Source organism: Sebastes fasciatus, chromosome 15 (assembly GCF_043250625.1).
Source record: "Sebastes fasciatus isolate fSebFas1 chromosome 15, fSebFas1.pri, whole genome shotgun sequence".
Classification (NCBI taxonomy): Eukaryota; Metazoa; Chordata; class Actinopteri; order Perciformes; family Sebastidae; genus Sebastes; species Sebastes fasciatus.
Genome location: NC_133809.1, coordinates 29,698,705 through 29,718,993, shown reverse-complemented (window position 1 = coordinate 29,718,993; position 20,289 = coordinate 29,698,705). Strand labels below are relative to the sequence as shown.

General features: G+C 46.0%; 2 long non-coding RNA genes across 2 annotated transcripts in view; both read left to right on the top strand.

Moving 5' to 3' along the window:
- LOC141783408 (uncharacterized) overlaps window positions 1-20,289 on the top strand; it is a 395,872-nt gene that overhangs the window by 171,331 nt on the left and 204,252 nt on the right. The window lies entirely within an intron of this gene.
- LOC141783611 (uncharacterized) lies at window positions 12,438-15,686 on the top strand. Its single transcript, XR_012597313.1, has 2 exons — window positions 12,438-12,527; window positions 15,475-15,686. It is a non-coding gene; the product is annotated as an uncharacterized LOC141783611 (long non-coding RNA).

Here is a 20,289-nt window from a genome sequence, read left to right as displayed (position 1 = left end):
AGGGACGCAGGACTCAAAGCAGCACAGACCGACGCGAGACAGATCGCGGACAGGAATCGCAGATTGAGGTTAAAACTGACAGACAACTCGCCAGTCCCTTAATGAAGGAAGAGAAGAAACACAGACGAACGATTCAACCGGGAGTTCTTGCCACTCGTTGATACAGCACATAGTAGCCTCGGTGATCGATTCAGTATGGGTTCTTGTATTCGGTAGATAACATGAAAAAAAAAGCAGTGCAGGATGCAACACTGTGCCTTAGCTGCAGGAACATGGAGATAAAACCAGTAGACGTTGATGGTGAGGACTAGAACTGGTGATAAGGGCTGCAGTGAAAGCCTTCCCAGAACGCATTTCTACCCCAACAGAAATGCTGGAATATATATACAGTACAAGGAAAACCTCCGTGATTTATATCCCAACCCTTCTCACCCTTCCCTGTTACCGTTGCCTCTGATGAAAGGAGTTTGTCAGCGTTAAAACTCATCAAAACTTACCGGAGGTCTACAATGTGTCGGGAGCGGCTGTCAGCTCTTCCCATTCTATCAACAGAGCAAAATGTCAGAAGAACGCCGGACATGGAGGACCTGATATCGACATTCATGATTGCCAAAACCTGGAAGGTGAAAATTAACATCTTAACACCAGCGTTTCCTCGTAAAAGGCAAGGCAAGGCCAGGCAGCTTTATTTGTATAGCACATTTCAGCAACAGGGCAATTCAAAGTGCTTTACATAAACATTCAAGAACATTGCGAAGAAGTGCTAAAGAACATTAAGACATAATTAAAACAGTTATTAAAACATTAAAGATTAGAAAATAAAAACAAGCTAAAATAGAATATAACACACGAGTAAAAGCTCTAGTGCAGATCATTATCTGGTTTAATAAAAGGCAGCAACAGCAAACAGGAACGTTTTAAGCTTTGATTTAAAAGAACTCAGTGTTGGAGCGGTCCTGCAGGTTTTTGGGAGCTTGTTCCAAATATTTGGTGCATAAAAACTGAACGCTGCTTCTGCATGTTTAGTTCTGACTCTGGGAACACTAAGCAGACCTGATCCAGATGACCGAAGATCAGAAATGTATTTTGGCCCTAAACCATTTAGTGCTTTGTAAACCAGCAGCAGTATTTTGAAATCAATTCTCTGAGAGACAGGCAGCCAGTGTAGAGACCTCAGAACTGGACTGATGTGATCCACTTTCTTGGTCTTAGTGAGGACTCTAGCAGCAGCAGGTTCTGAATCAGCTGCAGCTGTCTGATCCATTTTTTAGGAAGACCAGTAAAGACGCCGTTACAGTAGTCAAGTCGGCTGAAGATAAATGCATGGACTAAGGTAAGCAATTTTCTTTCTTTTTCGTATACACTGACTAAATTGAATATGAAATTATGACATCATGTGGCTGAATATACACACTTAAGCCGACGATCAGCGGTGGGATCGCTCTGCGCTGGCTGTGCTATCGTTTCCTATGGGCGCACCGAGCGCTGCGCTCAAAGTGCAAATTATTTCAACTTTGACCTTGGTTGTTGCTGACCTTTCAAAGGGCAACCAATGAGATTTTGCAGAACTGTCCAATATTGACATTCCTGTCTGGAAATAGGTTTGGCTTGAAAGGCCCTGCTGTACAAAAAAATCCTAAAAGATAAGAAAAATAATTTTTTTTTATCTTCATTTGTGACTCTTTGGTAGGGATGTCACGATACCAGAAATCTAGTAGTCGATACCAATACCAGTGAATTTCCATGATTCTCGATACCCAATTCAATACCATGGTAAAAAAACAACAACAACAACAACAATAAATCCCCTGTACTGTAATTCAACACGCACTCTTTTATTAAAAACATTTGAACATTACAAAAAACAGTGGCATGTAGCCGTTAAGTAATAAATAAAGATAATTGATCCATTTTGTTCATTTTGGCGTATCAGCATGTTATCAATCGATAGTCAGACGACGGACGCTACATACTGACTGTGAACGCATCTGGTCCATCAGCTCAGAGTAGCAGGAGTTACACACGGGACAAGAGAGTTGACAGACCGAGAAATAACAGAGGATTTGTTGTCGAAGTGAAAAGCAAACGCACATATATGGCAATATTTTACGTTTAATCCCAACGCTCTAAGGGAACCAGAACGTTAATGAGGTAATTGCCGCGAGATGGATGGAGCCGTCACAGCCCTTGTGCACGGAGCAGCAACGCCAGGTAGACCCCCGCAGCAAAAGCTCTACCGGAGAGGCCAGACACACCGCCACCCGACAGTAGAGATCAGAGTCAGCGCTCTGCACATATTGACCGTCATCTTTCTTGTAAAATGTCCGGTGTAATCGGTAACACCGGTGTTGTCATAAGTGTATTAACCGGTGGGAAAATTTTCCTCCCCGTCACATCACTACCAACGACCATTACAGGCATCGTACGGTACCTCCGGTACTGTACAAAAAGAGTACCATCACATTTTTAGAATTTGGGCATCTACTTGATACTGAAGTATCGGTTCTTGTGACATCCCTACTCTTTGGAGGGAACTGAGCCTTTTGTATCCAACTTAAGTGATGAGGTACTCTAGAACACTCACAAATTCCTTCTGCCGATCTAATGTTACAAGGGCCAAATGCTCACTGCTTGGGGATATGCTTCGCTGTATGGTGGAAAACCCATTTGTCCATCAGACACTTTATGATTATTTGGAAACTGAATTAAATGCCCACACATTTTCCTCTTACCTGTGATGGTTCCATACAGTTTGTCAGCATCGCGGGAGAAAAGGCCACAATAAATAACTTATTGATTCCTGCAAAGTTAAAACATGAGAGCCTTAAGGAGGCCCGAGCCACACACAGATATAATTTGGCCAGCAAGCAGCATTTATCTTGATTATGGTCAATTTGAACCTCTAAGGATGAGGTAAGTATAGGCTATTTATCAAAGTCACAGCGAGGGAGTACATGGAATCTAGTCCGATACCTCTGTCGTGTTAAGGAGGGCTGTTGGTGTTTGGTTGGTTACGCTGATAGTTAAAGTAGGATTTATGGATTGAAGCTTCCCATTGCAGTTGATCCTGAAAAAAAAGACAAGCAACATTTGTTCATGGTGGGGTTTTCCTGAATGATTTGAATACTATTTGCATAAGTTGTATGGTTTAATGCTGCCTATCCCCTCACTGCAGCATTGAAAGCCAGAGGCAATCTGTCTTACCCAAATCCTCAAATTGTGGTGTCTTGGAAATGGTAAATGAGTTCACTCCATCATTAAGTCACATGTCTCACAACAACAAACACTTGACCTAATTATGTCTACAGTGGGAAAAAAAACATGTAAATATGCTTAGCCATGGAAACACATTCCAGAGTTCTTTGTCTCGGTTATGCAATAGCACCGATGCATCGCCACCGCTGAGCAAGATGGCTTTGGTTATCGAAGCTCAGCTCTTTCTAGCCTCCGAGCGTGCTGATTGAGAAAGGATTAGGGTGCCGCGGTGCTTCCCCTGAGCCTGTGAAAAGACACTGCTGGGGATTTGAGGATTTGCTAATAGCTGGGCCACATCCTGCACAAACAATTAAGCAGGGAAAGGGGGGGGGGAACAAGTCATAAAGAAGTTACCATTGAGAATACTCAGCAGCGGATTCAGAAGGAGTTCAGAGCACAAATTTCTTTTTCTGTCTCTAAATAGTTTGAGCAAAGATAAATGAAGAACAAAGGCTTGTTATAGAAAACACAATTAGGACAGAGGAATCCATGCAGGAGTACACAGCTATTATAACAATGTTTGGGGGCTGTCAGACATGATCTGCATGAGAAGACATGTTGGTGTGTCCTTTAAAGGGACTGTTTGTAAGAATCAGAAATGTCTTGTTAACAGCGACACCTGTGGCCGTTTAGTCAACGAAAGTCAGCGTTCTGTTGCTCGCGCTTGTGCTCGATCTACATAGACATGAACGAGCATCGCTCAAAACAGTGAGGCGACACACGTCAGCTAAAAGCACAATATCACTCTATATTTCAGCTGCTTGGCAGTAATGTTAGCTGACCAGAGAAAGGTCTCTTCATGAATCAATGCTGATCCTAGTGTTGGCTTTTCCTGCTTCAGCCTCCCGACCGTGGCCGGAGGGAACAGGGGAGACACCGGAGTTTTGGTCGGAGACGATAACGTTTCTCTCTGCGGAGCCCCGTCATTTCACAAGACACAGAAAACCTCTGTTGGTCTGGAGGAGCTGCAGCAGTTATTTCTGCACAAACGTCCACTAGATATTCTCAGAGCTAAACTAACTCTTCTGCAGTGTGTAGTGTGCGCGCATTCACGTGAGAGGTGGAGCGAAAGAGCGAGAACGAGCGCGGTGTGTGAGTGAAGGCAGGCAGAGGAGCAGAGTACAGCAGAGACTGTACAGATGTGCACAAGGAAACAGTAAAATATTGATACATCTCTCCTGTCAGGTTGTATGAGTTGAGGTGTGTAGCATAAGGCTATGACCCCACCTAAATTGGGGCCTGCATGCCTTCTAATAGAGTGCTAATGAGTCCTAAAACCCAGATATGAGTTAGCGTTTTAGCACTTCCGGTTCCCTCGTCTGGAAGTCATTGGGTTTTTATTAATGGGTTTTTAGTTAGATGCCTGAAATAAGGTCTGTGGTAAACACATGCTTAAGAGGTTTTAACGTTGTGTTCTATCATATAAAATACGTCAGTAAATATCCCAATCGTGAATTTTGAAGCTTTTATGTGTCTTTAAACCGGCAGTAGGCAGTATATGTTTTTCATAATTTCGTCAACTGATCTCAACATGGCGGCGGCGTCACAAACTTTCTCATTTCACAGCTAAACCGTGCACTACGAGATGATTCTGAAAACATTTGAGGAGAGAAATAGGCATTAACATAACAGAATATTGATTCATATTTGATCAACGCTGCCTAGTTTGACGGTTTGGTCGAAGTTTGCGAGTGATTGACAGCCGGCTCTCATAGACGGCAGCTGGACAGCAGACCTCAGATCAGCTCTGACTGCTTTGTTTATTTTTTTTAATCATATTTGCTCCAATCTCGCCTACTTCAGCTTTAAAGGTCCCATATCATGCTTATTTTCAGGTTCATACTTGTATTTTGTGTTTCTACTAGAACATGTTTACATGCTTTAATGTTCAAAAACCCTTTATTTTCCTCATACTGTCAGCCTGAATATGCCTGTATTTACCCTCTGTCTTAAACGCTCCGTTTTAGTGCATTTCGACGGAATAGCAATGATATTGCAACAGAATTGCGTTGCTAGGCAACAGCTTGGGTCCATGTGTACTTCCTGTCAGCTGATGACATTCACATACACTGCAACCAGGAATAAACAGGGACACATTTAGAATGTTTACGTTTAAATCTGTGTAAAGGGTCTAAATATTGTGTATTTGTGACATCACAAATGGACAGAAATCCTGACATCTTGTTTCAAATAGAGTTTCTGAATACGGGCTGTGTGTATTTCCCTGTGAATTGAGCGTTTCAATACTTTCACAGTATTTATTTAGGACTTAAGCCTGCTTTATAATAAAAAAAAAAATTGAAAATTTCACTTTTTTAATAATATGGGACCTTTAAGTAACATGTTGTACACAGAACTTTTTCTTTACTTTAACCATCTAGCTATCTATCTGGGCAATATCATCATAATGGTAAATGTCTCAGGTCAACACACATTGTAGTAATCAGTTTTTTCAGTTGCACCACTGCTGCGCGGTACAACTATGACCATCTCCCACTCGTTACAGGTGATTTGTGTAAAGCAAGTTGGGTTTGATGACCGTGTTGGTGTGATGGTGTAGAGTCACTGTGAGAGTGAGTGCATTCACACTCTCTCAGCAGCTGTCACAGGCCTAACTAGTCTTAATGCTACCTCGTTCTACTGGAGATCACGGCAATTAAACCCCACCGAAAGGAGAGATTGGAGGCAGACGCAGGAGGGGGCAAATCAACGTGCTGAGGCGCACGCCAGCTGAAGGTAAAGGGGGTCAGCGGGGAGTGCTCACAATCCGCCATTCACAAATAATTATCCCTGTTTGCGAAACACTTAAATGCGGCTCGGCCATTGGAAAATATACATATTAAAGTTCCACCTTCTGCCTGAGGGTCCCTGCTGGTGAGGAATAATAATGTGGTGAGAAAGCAGGAAATGGACTGTCAAGTGTGTGCTCGGGGGGGATCTGTGGAAGTGTGACGTCGTAGTGCCACCTAGAGGAGCACCGGCGTACATTTCAACCAGAGAGGCTGAAGCTGCCTGCAGCAAAGGAAACAATTAGATGTGAGAAACCTAATTATTATTATCTAGTGTACCTGAAAGCTCACATGGGAAACAACTAACTACCTCTCCAAGCATGGACGGATTATGAGACAATGGAGCCATGGGCACAGATATGTAAAGAGCAACCCCACCCCCAGCCCTCCTACATAGGAGCAAGACAACCAGACTGAAACTGACGTTTTGTAGTTGTTTGTCTGAATTTGTCGCCATTTTGTGTCTTTATAGTGATGAGAAGACACAAACAGAAGGTTCCTTTAACACAGGGTCAACAGGTCATTTATACAAGTTGTTAATTTTTAATTATAAGTACGACTTGAGGAAAAATAACTTTTTAAAATTCAGTTTATGAAGTGTATACGTTTTACAATTGTGCTTTATTTAATTGCAGACAGAAGAAGTTGAATACATTTTTGAATTCATTAAAGTTGCTGTCAGGAACTTTGAGTAAATATGATAACAAGACTATCAAGTATATGGCTGGACCGTATATGGTCAGTCTGTGAATGTGTGGCTAAATTGTTACACAAATAGTCAGTGGTCATGTCTATAATGTTTTATGAACAGTTTTTTCCACTCATATCTTAATGTTTGATTGAAGACAACTTATGATGAAGCAAATGACATTCAGTAATAGTAAATGGTAACATTTACTAGTCAGTATATTATACATTTTATACAAGGTGAAAAGGTATTAGCATGACATACAGTATGCAAGGTTCAAAGTATTTCAGTTTTTTATTAAAGCATGTGTATCAAAAGCATTCATCATATAAGTGGTGTGTAGCAATATACACATACTGCGAAAGTTTATCAGCGTTGAAATATTCCGGCTGTCATCACTTACGTTGTTGCTGCCGTATTTATTCCTAGATGGAGTGTTAATGGAGCAGCTACGATGTTAGCACAGCCTGGCACTGATTGATCCGAACTCCATTCAGAAAACAAGCATTTTAAAAGTTGTTTACTTGTCGTGTTGCGGACAGACCTGACAAAGCATGAATTCAAACTTTTTACAAATCAGCATCACAATGTCGTTATTTCTGCATCGTTTTGATCCATTTATTGCAAGTATATCTGTACAGTACAGTCTGTTTATTTTGGGTTCATACCGCAGTAGCGAAGCGTGGCTTGCTAGATAGTCAGTTCAATGGCGCTGTATGTGAATACAGCTCACCGCCGGGTGACGTTATGAACCCAGACATGACGGCGTTTGGTTTTCTGATATATCTGGACTTCACCAACATGTACAAAGCAGTAATAGTGGTTATTTCTTTCATGGCTGATGGAAGAAATGGAGGAAAGCGAGGTGAAAATTTGCTTCACGCTTGGTGTGAATGCATGGTAACAATACTAACGTAACTTAAACGAACATAAACAATAGCATATGCACAACAACAGCACCATGTAATGTTACATTGAATGTATGGTTTTGCGTCTCTTTTGAGTAGTTTAGCATCTCTTTTTGTGCATTTTACATCTCTTTGTGGTGGTTAAGCATCTCTCTGTAGTTATTTAGCGTCTCTTTGTGGTTGCATCACTCTGTGGTTGTTTTGCATCTCTGTGTAGTCATTTTGTATATATTTGTTTGTTTAGTGTCTTTTTGTGGTCATTTAGTGTCTCTTTTTGGTTGTTTTTCATTTCTTAGTAGTCATTTTATAGCTGTAATGTGTGGCTTAACTCTCTGACAATAATTGTTAACTTTCATTTGCATTTCACGCTCTTGGACCAGGGGCTCCCTGACCACTTGGGCCCCTGTGCCTGGTAGGTCTGTTCAGTAATCCATCTTTGTCTCTAAGGCCTTATTTATTTACCTCATTAGTACAGTCATGGATTGTTTTCCTTTCCACATCCATAGACTGTCAACGCTCCACTGTAAACAGTAACAATCTGAAATCCCAGAGGTAAACCATCCTCAGAACTGATTCCTCTCTGTGATGTGATTTGTAATGGATGCGTACAGCGGAGATATTCTTAGGCCTGTCGTTAGCCTGTATTGTCTAACAATGTGTTTTCTGCTTTTGATTCCCCCGGAGACTCATTTGGACGGAGGGATCACACAGAATGCGTTCCGTTCTCTTTCCTCACTTCGCTGTGGTGGAATGAATTATTTTCTGCTTCTCTCTGAGCATCTGATTTTGATAGATGTCAGCAACATGACTACCTTCGCCGAACCCTCCTGACAGACGTTTCTGATAGCTTTGTAAAGTTCTGACATAAGTTTAGCCGTGTTTTATGTTGATGCAACTATAGAATGATGGTATTTATATATGAATGTGTGCCCGTGGACATACATAAATACAGAATATAAACTCCAGCAATCAGACACTGATTTTTACTCTTACTGCACCTACTGTTCAACTACTTCAACAACATTTCATGTGCTGTGACTGCTTACATACACTTCTACTTTTTTACAGTGCGCACTCTTTGTGCTTGCTATCACTATCCATCAACTGAAATTAACTTTCAACTGTTTTTAATCGTTTATAGATTACTGTAACTGACAATTCAACCTTTGTCTAACATTTCAGTTGGCCTGGACATCAGCTGACATTTCAGCTGCTTTCAGCTTTTACACTTCAACTGTATTATCAACTACTTCCAGGGCTTACATGTGAACTGACAGCTAAGCTGCTCAGAGGGCCTATACTTGAAATTGAAATTTCAAATGCCAAGCCGACGGTCGGACAGTTTGGTGCCGACGGTCGGACAGTTTGGGGATGTCGGTCGGACAGTTTGGGGCCGTCGGTGAACATCTGTCAGCCTAGTTTTTGCGGTGTGTCAACGGGCTCCAACACGGGCCGACTAGAGCCGACGGTGCGGAGAATCACTCTGATTGGCTGTTCAGCTTAAACGAATCAGTGCACGAGAAGAGAATGAAAGTGAGGAAAGCAAGCCAACGAGTAAAGTCAAGAGGACACACACAGAAGACTCTTCTCGTTTTTTCATCTTCATCTGATATGATCATTAAAATACAAAAATATTTTCACGACATGAACATCTGGAATGAAGCTAAGTGATGAGTGAGAGTGGTGTGAAAATGGTCGGCAAATGCCACTTTGTTTCGACCGGTTTCCCTTTTTGAATGATAAATACGGACTACCGCCACCTGCTGGTGTGGAGAGTTATTTCATCTCACGCAGGCGCAGGACGTACGTCGTAGTTGGCCTTCGGCTGTAGTCTTTGCGGTGTGTTCATGTGCAACTTTTTGGCCAAGACAAAGGCATGACTTGGCGACTTAAAGGTCGGCCTTCATCGCCGCTAGTTCTTTGATGTTGGGTTGGTGTGTCTGCTCCTTTCAATGCTTACACTTTAACTGACAGTTAAAACCAATGCTTACACTTTAACTGACAGTTAAAACTATTTTATTGCCTCAACTTTAAAGGTCACATATTATACTCCATTTAAACTAGTTATTATAGGTCTCAGACACCTCCAAACCATGTCTCTGAAGTTTTTTTTTAAAAAAAACAATCAGATCATGCATTCCAGCATGTCTCTATAACCTCTGTTTCAGCCCATTTCCAAAAGTGCTGATTTCTGTGTCTGTAGCTCTGTAGGTCTCATATTATGCTCATTTCCAGGTTCATATATGTATTTTAATGTTGCACTAGAACATGTTTACATGCTGCAATGTTCAAAAAAACCTTTATTCTTCTCATACTGCAGCCTGAGTCTGCCTGCCTCAGAGCCTAATTCAGCCTCTGTCTGAAAACCCCTGATTCACAGCCTGTCTCCTCCCACTCTGCTCTGATTGGTCAGCGTTTTCTGTCAATCAAACGTCCTCAACAACAGCGTCACCCTCCCCCTCCCTCCCGGAGAAGCTCTCTCGAGAGAGAGAGAGACGAGTGGAGAGATAGCAGCTAGAATAAAGTTTATAAACCACTTTAAAGTTTATAAACCAGAAACTTCACCCAGCGCACGTTACCGGAGGAATCTGATCAGAAATCGGCGACACATGATCAACATCTGCGGTCCAGATTCCAGGTTTTCCTGACGGTTTCTCTCAGGTAAATAATACTATTTATATCTCTGTTGGTTAGCTCAGTGTTTACCTTATGCATCAACTCTGTAAACCGTAAACATACACTCTGTTTTACGTCTGTCTTTACAGATCCATCTGTGAGAAATGACCGACAGAATCATCCCAGAGGAGAGCAGACTGCTGAGAGCAGACAGCTGAGAGCAGATGGCTCTGTTTACATGGAGATACAGAGCTAACCCGGTAGCATGTAGCTAACCCGTTAGCATGTAGCTACATGCTAACGGGTTAGCTACATGCTACCGCTATGACACGGTGTGTAAACACAGCGACCATCAGGGTGGAAAATAGAAGATGTGAAACAGTAGTCAGTTCATTATTTCTGCTAAAAGATAAATGTATGGAAGATCAGAGTAATGGTATATTATTTACAGTAGTAGCTGTCTCTGTGTTACCATGACTACAGACCACCGGAGCTTAGCTTACCATAGTTTACCAGAGCTGAAGACTTTCTCCTGTACCATGTTAACATAACTGCAGGTGAGATGATTACAAATGCTGTGAATAATTAATATTGTCATCTGTCAACTCAAATAAAGTTTGACTGTGAAACAGAAATGTGTTGTGTTGCTTACAGTCACTATTTACTACCTGTATTCTGCTACATGCATGACATCAAATATATATAATATATAAATATCATCTGTTTAAACAGTGTAATTACATAAAGCCTTTGTGAAAGAACATGTTATATTTAGATGATGGGAGTACATGAAGCCTGTTCTGCTGGTTCTTGCAGACTAACAGTAGGAGCTACTTTGCTCAAGTTCGGTTGAGGAGGAGAGACAGTGACGCGCTGTGGGGCGGGGTCAGCTACTGAAGGTTCTGCTCTGGTTCGACCAGGAAACCCTTATATGGCTAATTCTCAAATGACGTCAGAAGAAAAGAAAAGCTGCGCAGCGTTGTTTCGACACCCATTTCCGGACAAACGGAGCAGGAGAAAAAGAGAGAGGATGGTCTTTTATGATACTATGGTGACTTGTAGACACACTGGGGACAGATATTGATGTTTAAAAGACATGGAAAAGTGCATTTTGCATAATAGGTGACCTTTAAGTGATACTCCCATACAATATTACAACAAGCAATTCATTCACAGAAATGATTGCTTTCATTTCATCTTACAGCTGAACACCTAAAATGTTCCATGCAAGCTAGCACACTTTATTACACGTAAAATAAAAATTGTCAGTATGTCGTAAAATAGCGATGTCACAATCTCTCCTAGAGGTAATCCTTCTCCTCTTAAAAGTCAGTGTAGGTCAACACATTCTCACTCCCAACTCGTCGAATACCGCCGCTTGGTCGGTGGCCCTCGGCATCGGAGACCGACGCACATGACCCCCTCTTGCTATACTTTTGGACGGACTGTGGATGGCGTGTCAATATACGCTCATTACATGCGCAGTGTCCTTTCAAAATAAACTTCCGTTTTCACAGGAAGTTATGTTTAGGCAACACAACCAATTAGGTTGGGTTAGGGTCGGGGTTGACGTTAGCTTCACTGACTAGCGACTCACGGGACTGACGATACCGAGAAGTCACGTGACTAAAGACTGACGCGACAAAATACGTCAACGTTACTTTTAGTTTGACACGGGACACAAGCTTGTGTCATGTGATCTTGTGTTTGTTTGACTCCTCCACCACCACTCCTGCCCGCCTTGAGCGGACTCTCACGCTATTAATACTACGTCATTTGCTCCGACAGTCGAATAACGTCGCGGGTAGGTTAGTTGAAAGCCCGGTTCGTCACATACTGTCATGAGGTGAGTTACAGAGGATGACCCAAACGCAGAGTACAAGCAGGACAGGAAGATCTTTTAAACAAAAGCGAGCTTTAATTAAGCTGATAAAATCCAGAAAACCCCCAAAACAAGGAGGGGAACAAAGTACAAAGAAAACATACCAAAAAAACCAAACAGAGAAACAAAACAAAACTACTAACCAGAGAATACAAGAACACGGGCAGGAGGAACACTAAGACCAGAGCTGGAGGAAACAATGAACACGGAGGACAAGGTAGACGGGACTGGGGAGACAAGACGAACCGACCAGGACAGAGGGGAACACACAGGCTTAAATACAGGACATGATACACACAGGTGAAACAAATCAGGGCGGGGCAGACAATCAACAAAAGGCGGGAAAACAAACAAAGGAGGGAAGTAAAACCAGACAAGACACAGGAGGAGTGAACTACCAAAATAAAACAGGAAACACCGGAAATATATACAAATAAACCAAATCCAAAATCACAAAAGTAAATAATAAGAGCTGGCACAGCCAGAACATGACATAGCCCCCCCCTCAAGGGACGGATCCCAGACGTTCCACAACCAGAACCGGGTGGGCGGAGGGGGGCCCGGAGGAGGGACTCCAGGAACCCTGGGCACCGACCCTCTCAGGCGGACGGCCTGAGGGCAAAACCGGGACAGAGCCTGAGAACTCGGGCGGACGGCCCGGGGACAGAACCGGGACAGAGTCTGGGAACTCGGGCGGACGGCCCGGAGGCAGGGCAGAGTCCGAACCGAGAAACTCCGGCAAATGACCCGGGGGCAAGGCAGAGCCAGAGCCGGGAAACTCGGGCGGACGGCCCGGGGGCAAGGCAGAGCCAGAACCGGGGAACCCGGGGTCCCGGAACCGCGGCCCAGCAGTCACAGGAACAAGGCTTTTGGGCTGAAACCCAGGCGAAACAGGAGGTGACGGTTGCGACCCAACCGGCGAACCAGACGGAACAGCAGGTGGCGGTTGCGGACCAACCGGCGAATCAGACGGTGGAGGTTGCGGCCCAACCGGAACAGCAGGTGGAGGTTGCGGCCCAACCGGAACAGCAGGTGGAGGTTGCGACCCAACCGGAAAAACAGGTGAAGGTTGCGGCCCAACCGGAACAACAGGTGGCGGGTGCGACCCAACCGGAACAGCAGGTGGCGGTTGCGACCCAACCGGAACAGCAGATGGCGATTGCGACCCAACCGGTAAAGCAGGTGGCGGTTGCGACCCAACCGGAACAGCAGGTGGAGGTTGCGACCCAACCGGAACAGCAGGTGACGGTTGCGACCCAACCGGAACAGCAGGTGACGGTTGCGACCCAACCAGAACAGCAGGTGACGGTTGCGACCCAACCGGAACAGCAGGTGGAGGTTGCGGCCCAACCGGAACAGCAGGTGGAGGTTGCGACCCAACCGGAACAGCAGGTGGAGGTTGCGACCCAACCGGAACAGCAGGTGACGGTTGCGGCCCAACCGGAACAGCAGGTGGAGGTTGCGACCCAACCGGAAAAGCAAGTGGAGATTGCGGCCCAACCGGAACAGCAGGTGGCGGTTGCGACCCAACCGGAACAGCAGATGGCGATTGCGGCCCAACCGGTAAAGCAGGTGGCGGTTGCGACCCAACTGGAACAGCAGGTGGAGGTTGCGACCCAACCGGAACAGCAGGTGGCGGTTGCGGCCCAACCGGAGCAGCAGGTGGCGGTTGCGGCCCAACCGGAGCAGCAGGTGGCGGTTGCGGCCCAACCGAAACGGAGGTCGACCCGACCCCCGACAGGAGACGTGGAACGGAGGTCGACCTGACCCCCGACAGGAGACGTGGAGCGGAGGTCGACCTGACCCCCGACAGGAGACGTGGAGCGGAGGTCAGCCGGATCCCCGACAGGACACTTGGAACTGGAGTCGACCGGATCGCCGACAGAAGACGTAGAGCGGAGGTCGACCCGACCGCCGACAGGACACATGGAACAGAAGTCGACCGGACCGCCGACAGGACACGTGGAACAGGAGTCGACCGGACCGCCGACAGGACACGTTGAACAGGAGTCGACCGGACCGCCGACAGGACACGTGGAACCGGAGTCGACCGGACCGCCGACAGGACACGTGGAACAGGAGTCGACCGGACCGCCGACAGGACACGTGGAACAGGAGTCGACCGGACCGCCGACAGGACACGTGGAACAGGAGTCGACCGGACCGCCGACAGGACACGTGGAACAGGAGTCGACCGGACCGCCGACAGGACACGTGGAACAGGAGTCGACCGGACCGCCGACAGGACACGTTGAACAGGAGTCGACCGGACCGCCGACAGGACACGTGGAACAGGAGTCGACCGGACCGCCGACAGGACACGTGGAACAGGAGTCGACCGGACCGCCGACAGGACACGTGGAACAGGAGTCGACCGGACCGGCGACAGGACACGTGGAACAGGAGTCGACCGGACCGCCGACAGGACACGTGGAACAGGAGTCGGCCGGACCGCCGACAGGACACGTGGAGCAGGAGTCGGCCGGACCGTCGACAGGACACGTGGAGCAGGAGTCGGCCGGACCTCCGACAGGACGCTTGGAGCAGAGGTCTGCCGGACCTCCGACAGGACGCTTGGAGCAGGGGTCGACCTGACCTCCGACAGGAAACTTGGAGCAGAGGTCGGCCGGACCTCCGACACAGGAGTAGGCTTGGTTTTGGATGGAACACTGAGCAGCTTAGGAGAACGCCGCCTCCGAAACCCACGCTTCCTTCTAGGGGCTCCAACCCCTAGCAGGTCCAAGCTAGTGTCCTGTATATCAGCATGGCGAGCAGCAGACTGTAAACTTAGTGGACCTCCCAGGGCAAGGCGGGTTCCCAAGAACCGATCCGGGGCTGATGCTAGCCTAAAGCTAGCTGACTGCTGGGGCATGGGCCGGAAGCTCAGGAAGCCAACAGGCCGGGGCTGAGGCTGATGCTCGGACCGAATCCGGATGCCCAAATGGGCATAAAAGCTCTCTGCTGGGGTCATTATTTAAGGTCGGTTCGTTCTGTCATGAGGTGAGTTACAGAGGATGACCCAAACGCAGAGTACAAGCAGGACAGGAAGATCTTTTAAACAAAAGCGAGCTTTAATTAAGCTGATAAAATCCAGAAAACCCCAAAAACAAGGAGGGGAACAAAGTACAAAGAAAACATACCAAAAAAACCAAACAGAGAAACAAAACAAAACTACTAACCAGAGAATACAAGAACACGGGCAGGAGGAACACTAAGACCAGAGCTGGAGGAAACAATGAACACGGAGGACAAGGTAGACGGGACTGGGGAGACAAGACGAACCGACCAGGACAGAGGGGAACACACAGGCTTAAATACAGGACATGATACACACAGGTGAAACAAATCAGGGCGGGGCAGACAATCAACAAAAGGCGGGAAAACAAACAAAGGAGGGAAGTAAAACCAGACAAGACACAGGAGGAGTGAACTACCAAAATAAAACAGGAAACACCGGAAATATATACAAATAAACCAAATCCAAAATCACAAAAGTAAATAATAAGAGCTGGCACAGCCAGAACATGACACATACTGCCGTTAAAGGGTGCCTCCGTACGTCAGTTTCCGAAATGGCAATATTTGACGAGTTTGGAGTGAGAACGGGTTGTGAAGGCAGCTTCATGAATAACTCTCAGTCCTACTCCGTAGGTAGGGGTAGGAGTGTTTTTGGTCCAAGTAACGATTTCTTAGAGGGATCCTAGCTTTATAAATACAAGCCCTGATGATATCTAATATATGCCGTTAATTGCCACACTAGTGGTGGAAGCTAAGGACGGTGATGTCAGTCAGATCTGTCTATCCAGCACTCTGGTTCAGAGACAGATTTCTTGACTATTTAAAAACAAATCTTGTCCTCAGAGGATGAATCCTAATAGTTTTGGTGATGCCCTGACTCCTCTAACTCCACCCTCAGGAAAAAAAATCCAAAACAATTTGGTCTACAGCACATTATCTCAAAACTATTTTACCAGATTTCCATTTAATTAGCTGTATGTATTCATGATCCACAGAGGATGAATCCTCGTGTTTTAGTGACCCCTTGATATTTACTTTCAATGCCACCATCAGGTCAAATTTTCCATTTGTACACAAATTCTACTGGACAGATTCACATTAAATTTGCTCAGCACATACCTCACCTTCGCCCCAGAGGACGCCTCCGTTGTTCGTCCGTCCGTACACACTTTTACGTACATTCGTCCATCCCGTTCTTGTGAGCGCGATATCTCAGAGGGAATTTCTTTAAATTTGGCAAAAACGTCCACTTGGACTCGAGGATGAACCGACTATATTTTGGTGGTGTGTGATGAACATTGCAGCTTCTACGGTTGCTTGATGAAGTACCTTCCACCTTCCACACTCTCATTATGTTCTGAGTCCGACGAGTCCTCCTCACCGGACTTGAAATTGAAGCTGTTCTTTCTTAGCACTTCTTATTAATGACAAAGTTGGACCATGTTGGTGCTGACCTCAGCACTTTGTTCAAATGTCAGGGTAATTTAAGTTATTGACATCCTGAATGTCTCTTTGTCTCCAGTTTCTTCTCAGCAGACGTCGGACGAGATATAACTTTAACTAATCTCTCCTTCTGTGTATATCCAAGTTGCTTTTTTGTGTGTGTGAGAAAGTCCTAAAGCCCTTAAAACTGATTTCAATACAAGTTAGACAGTTCAATGGGATTCACTTTTGCTCTTCATTTGGCATCAAACACATCTCAGTGACAACTGGAAATCCCTATTTTCCGTATTAAATGTAGATTGTGTGAGATGTATCACTCATCCCCTGCTGTGAGTAGCCTGAAGAGGGTGTGATGTAACTGCACTCTGGTTTGGGAAATGAAAAAAATCAGAGTTGGGAAATAAGTGAAATATCCTACTCAACTACCTACACTTCTTAACAGTACTTATGTTGCATTGTTCTCACAGAACATGTTACTGTGAATGTTCTCAGTGTGTTTGTATGAATGGGAAATGAAAAGGCTACCAAACCGTATCTCCAAAACTGAGCACCCATTGCCAACAGGTGCGTAAAATCAAGCATACACCGATCAGCCATAACATGACCATCTGCCTGATATTGAGTTGGTCCCCCTTTAGCCACAAAAACAGCCCTGACCCGTCAAGACATGGACTCCACTAGACCTCTGAAGGTCTGCTGTGGTATCTGTGGATGGTTTCACAGGATATTTGAAGGCTGCTTCTGGCTGATCCCTGCAATGAAGCAATGACCAACCGATGGCTTAAGCATTGTTAATTCCATAAATTCAACCTGTCAAACCATAGACACCATATCATTAAATATTAAAGGGCTTTGAACACAAAAACACACCATGATCCCTCCATTACTGCCATATCACACGTTTAATACTTTGAAAGAAAACAACCAAGATGGAGCTCATGCTTGTGCGACACTGCGGTATTATCCGAGTCAACTTTCTTTTCCTACTTTTTTTAGTACTTTCTTGTGTAAAGTATGACAGGGCGGACCTGTTGCAGCTTGGTGAGCTCAGTGACAGAGGTGATTTCAACCTTCGTGAGCTTGATCGCTTCCCGGAGCTACTTCGTCAAGGCGGAGCTACACCTAGCTGCAGCAGGGGGTTCCCCCGGCAACCAGAGGACGCCACGGAAACGCGGTAGGCGGGGAGGCATCCAGCAGAGACTCAGGCACCTGGTTAGCAGAGGAAGGCTAACGCTACCGATCATACTCTTTGCCAACGTACAGTCTCTGGTAAACAAGATGGACGATCTCCTGTGTCGACTAACCACACAGCGGTACATTCAGGACTGTTCTGTGCTGTGCTTCTGTGAGACATGGCTTGGAGAGACGACCCCCGACGAGGCCGTAACACCGGAAGGCTACACGGCCTTCAGAGCCGACCGCAAGGCAGCGGACTGCGGTAAAACCCGCGGGGGGGGAACGGCGATTCTCGTCAAGCAGTCTTGGTGCACTGACACGGAGATAATATCTCATTCCTGCTGCGCAGATGTGGAATACATTACACTAAGGTGCAGGCCGTTTTATTTACCAAGAGAACTGCAGTGTATCATCCTGAGTGTTGTTTACGCCCCCCCCTCAGCCAACGAGGGCAATGCACTCAGTGAGCTCCATGACATGATTAGTGGACACGAGAATACATATCCAAATGCTGCTCTTGTTGTTGTTGGGGATCTAAATCACTGTGAACTGAAGAAAACTCTGCCCAAACTCCATCAGTTTGTGAACTTCTCCACCAGAGGGGACAAAACACTGGACCGTTGCTACAGCAACATAAAGAAGGCCTACATTGCTGTCCCCAAGCCTCATTTTGGTAAATCTGACCACCTGGCTATCCTGCTACAACCCATTTACATCACAAAGCTAAGAGCTAACCCTGTCACAGTGAGGACTGTCAGAAGGTGGAATGACAGTGCGCTGGCAGAGCTACAAGGCTGCTTGGAGGCCACAGACATGAACATCTTTAAAGAGGCGACAGACAACATCCATGAGTACACAGAGACTGTTAGCAGCTATGTTGACTGGTGCACTTCCATGTGTGTTCCCTCCCTGACTATTTGTGTCTTTCCCAATCAAAAGCCCTGGGTTAATGCAGATGTTCGTCTGAAGATCAGGAAACGGTGTGTAGCTTTTAAGTCAGGGGACACTGTGGATTATAAAATTGCCCGATATGAGCTACAAAAATCCATAAAAGCTGCAAACAGGGCGTACTCCCAGAAACTTGAGAGCTGTTACCTGGATAACAACACACATAGTAGGTGGCAGGGAATCCAATCTGTCACTAACTACAGGAGAAGCACGACGAGGACAGAAGCTCGGGACACCACCCTTCCAGACAACCTCAACAGCTTCTACGCTAGATTTGACAGACTGAATGGAGACACCCCCTCAAAAGCCCCCCATAACCCTGATGAGACTGCATTACAGGTGACACACACACAGGTTCTGAGGGTTCTGAAGCAGGTGAATCCACGCAAGGCAGCTGGACCTGATGGAGTGTCACCGAGAGTCTTGAGGGCCTGTGCTGAACAGTTGGTAGGGGTGTACACAGACATCTTCAACACCTCTCTCACACAGGAAACAGTCCCTAGGTGTTTCAAGTCATCTGTCATCATACCGGTCCCGAAGAAAGCAGATACACATACACTGAACGACTTCAGGCCAGTGGCACTCACTTCAGTGGCCATGAAGTGCCTGGAGAAGCTGGTTCTTCGATCAATTAACGCAGTGATTCCTGACTCACTGGACCCCCTACATTTCGCTTACCGCTCAAACAGGTCAGTGGATGACGCAGTGGCACTGGCACTTCACTCCACACTCCAACACTTGGACAGTAACAGGACATATGCAGGCATACTTTTCTTGGATTACAGCTCCGCCTTTAATACAATCCGGCCAATGAAGCTGACTATGAAGTTAGCTAGCCTCGGGGTCCCAACAGCCACCTGCAACTGGATTTTGGACTTTCTGATTGACAGACCACAGGTGGTGAGGATGGGAGATAAGATCTCTGCTGAGCTCACAGTCAGCACGGGAACCCCTCAGGGCTGCTGCCTCAGCCCAAAACTGTTTGCACTATACACCCATGACAATGTTTCCACTGAGAAGAACAACATCATTATTAAGTATGCAGATGACACAACCATCCTCGGCCTCATCCAAGGTGGGGACGAGTCTGCATACAGGGAACAGGTCAATCATCATCAGCTATGGAGAGGACAACGACCTTGTTCTCAACATAGAAAAAACAAAAGAACTCATCGTGGACTTCAGGAGGAGAGCCCCCCATCTGCAGCCTCTCATCATCCAGGACACACAGGTGGAGCGGGCTGACAGTTTGAAGTTCCTCGGCCTTCACCTGACTGACAACCTGAGCTGGGCCAAAAACACTACTGAAACAGTGAAGAAAGCTCAGCGGCGGCTGCACTTCATTAGGCTGCTGAAGAAGGCTGGACTCAGACGTCAGCCCCTCACCCTGGCCTACCAAGGACTGGTGGAAAGCATCCTCACCAGCGGCATCACGGTGTGGTTTGGGAATGCTACCCAGGCTGAGAGGAAATCGCTGCAGCGAGTCATAAAAACTGGAGAAAGAATCATTGGCTCTAATCTCCCCTCCATGGACACGATATACACCCAGCGCTGCAGGAGGAGGGC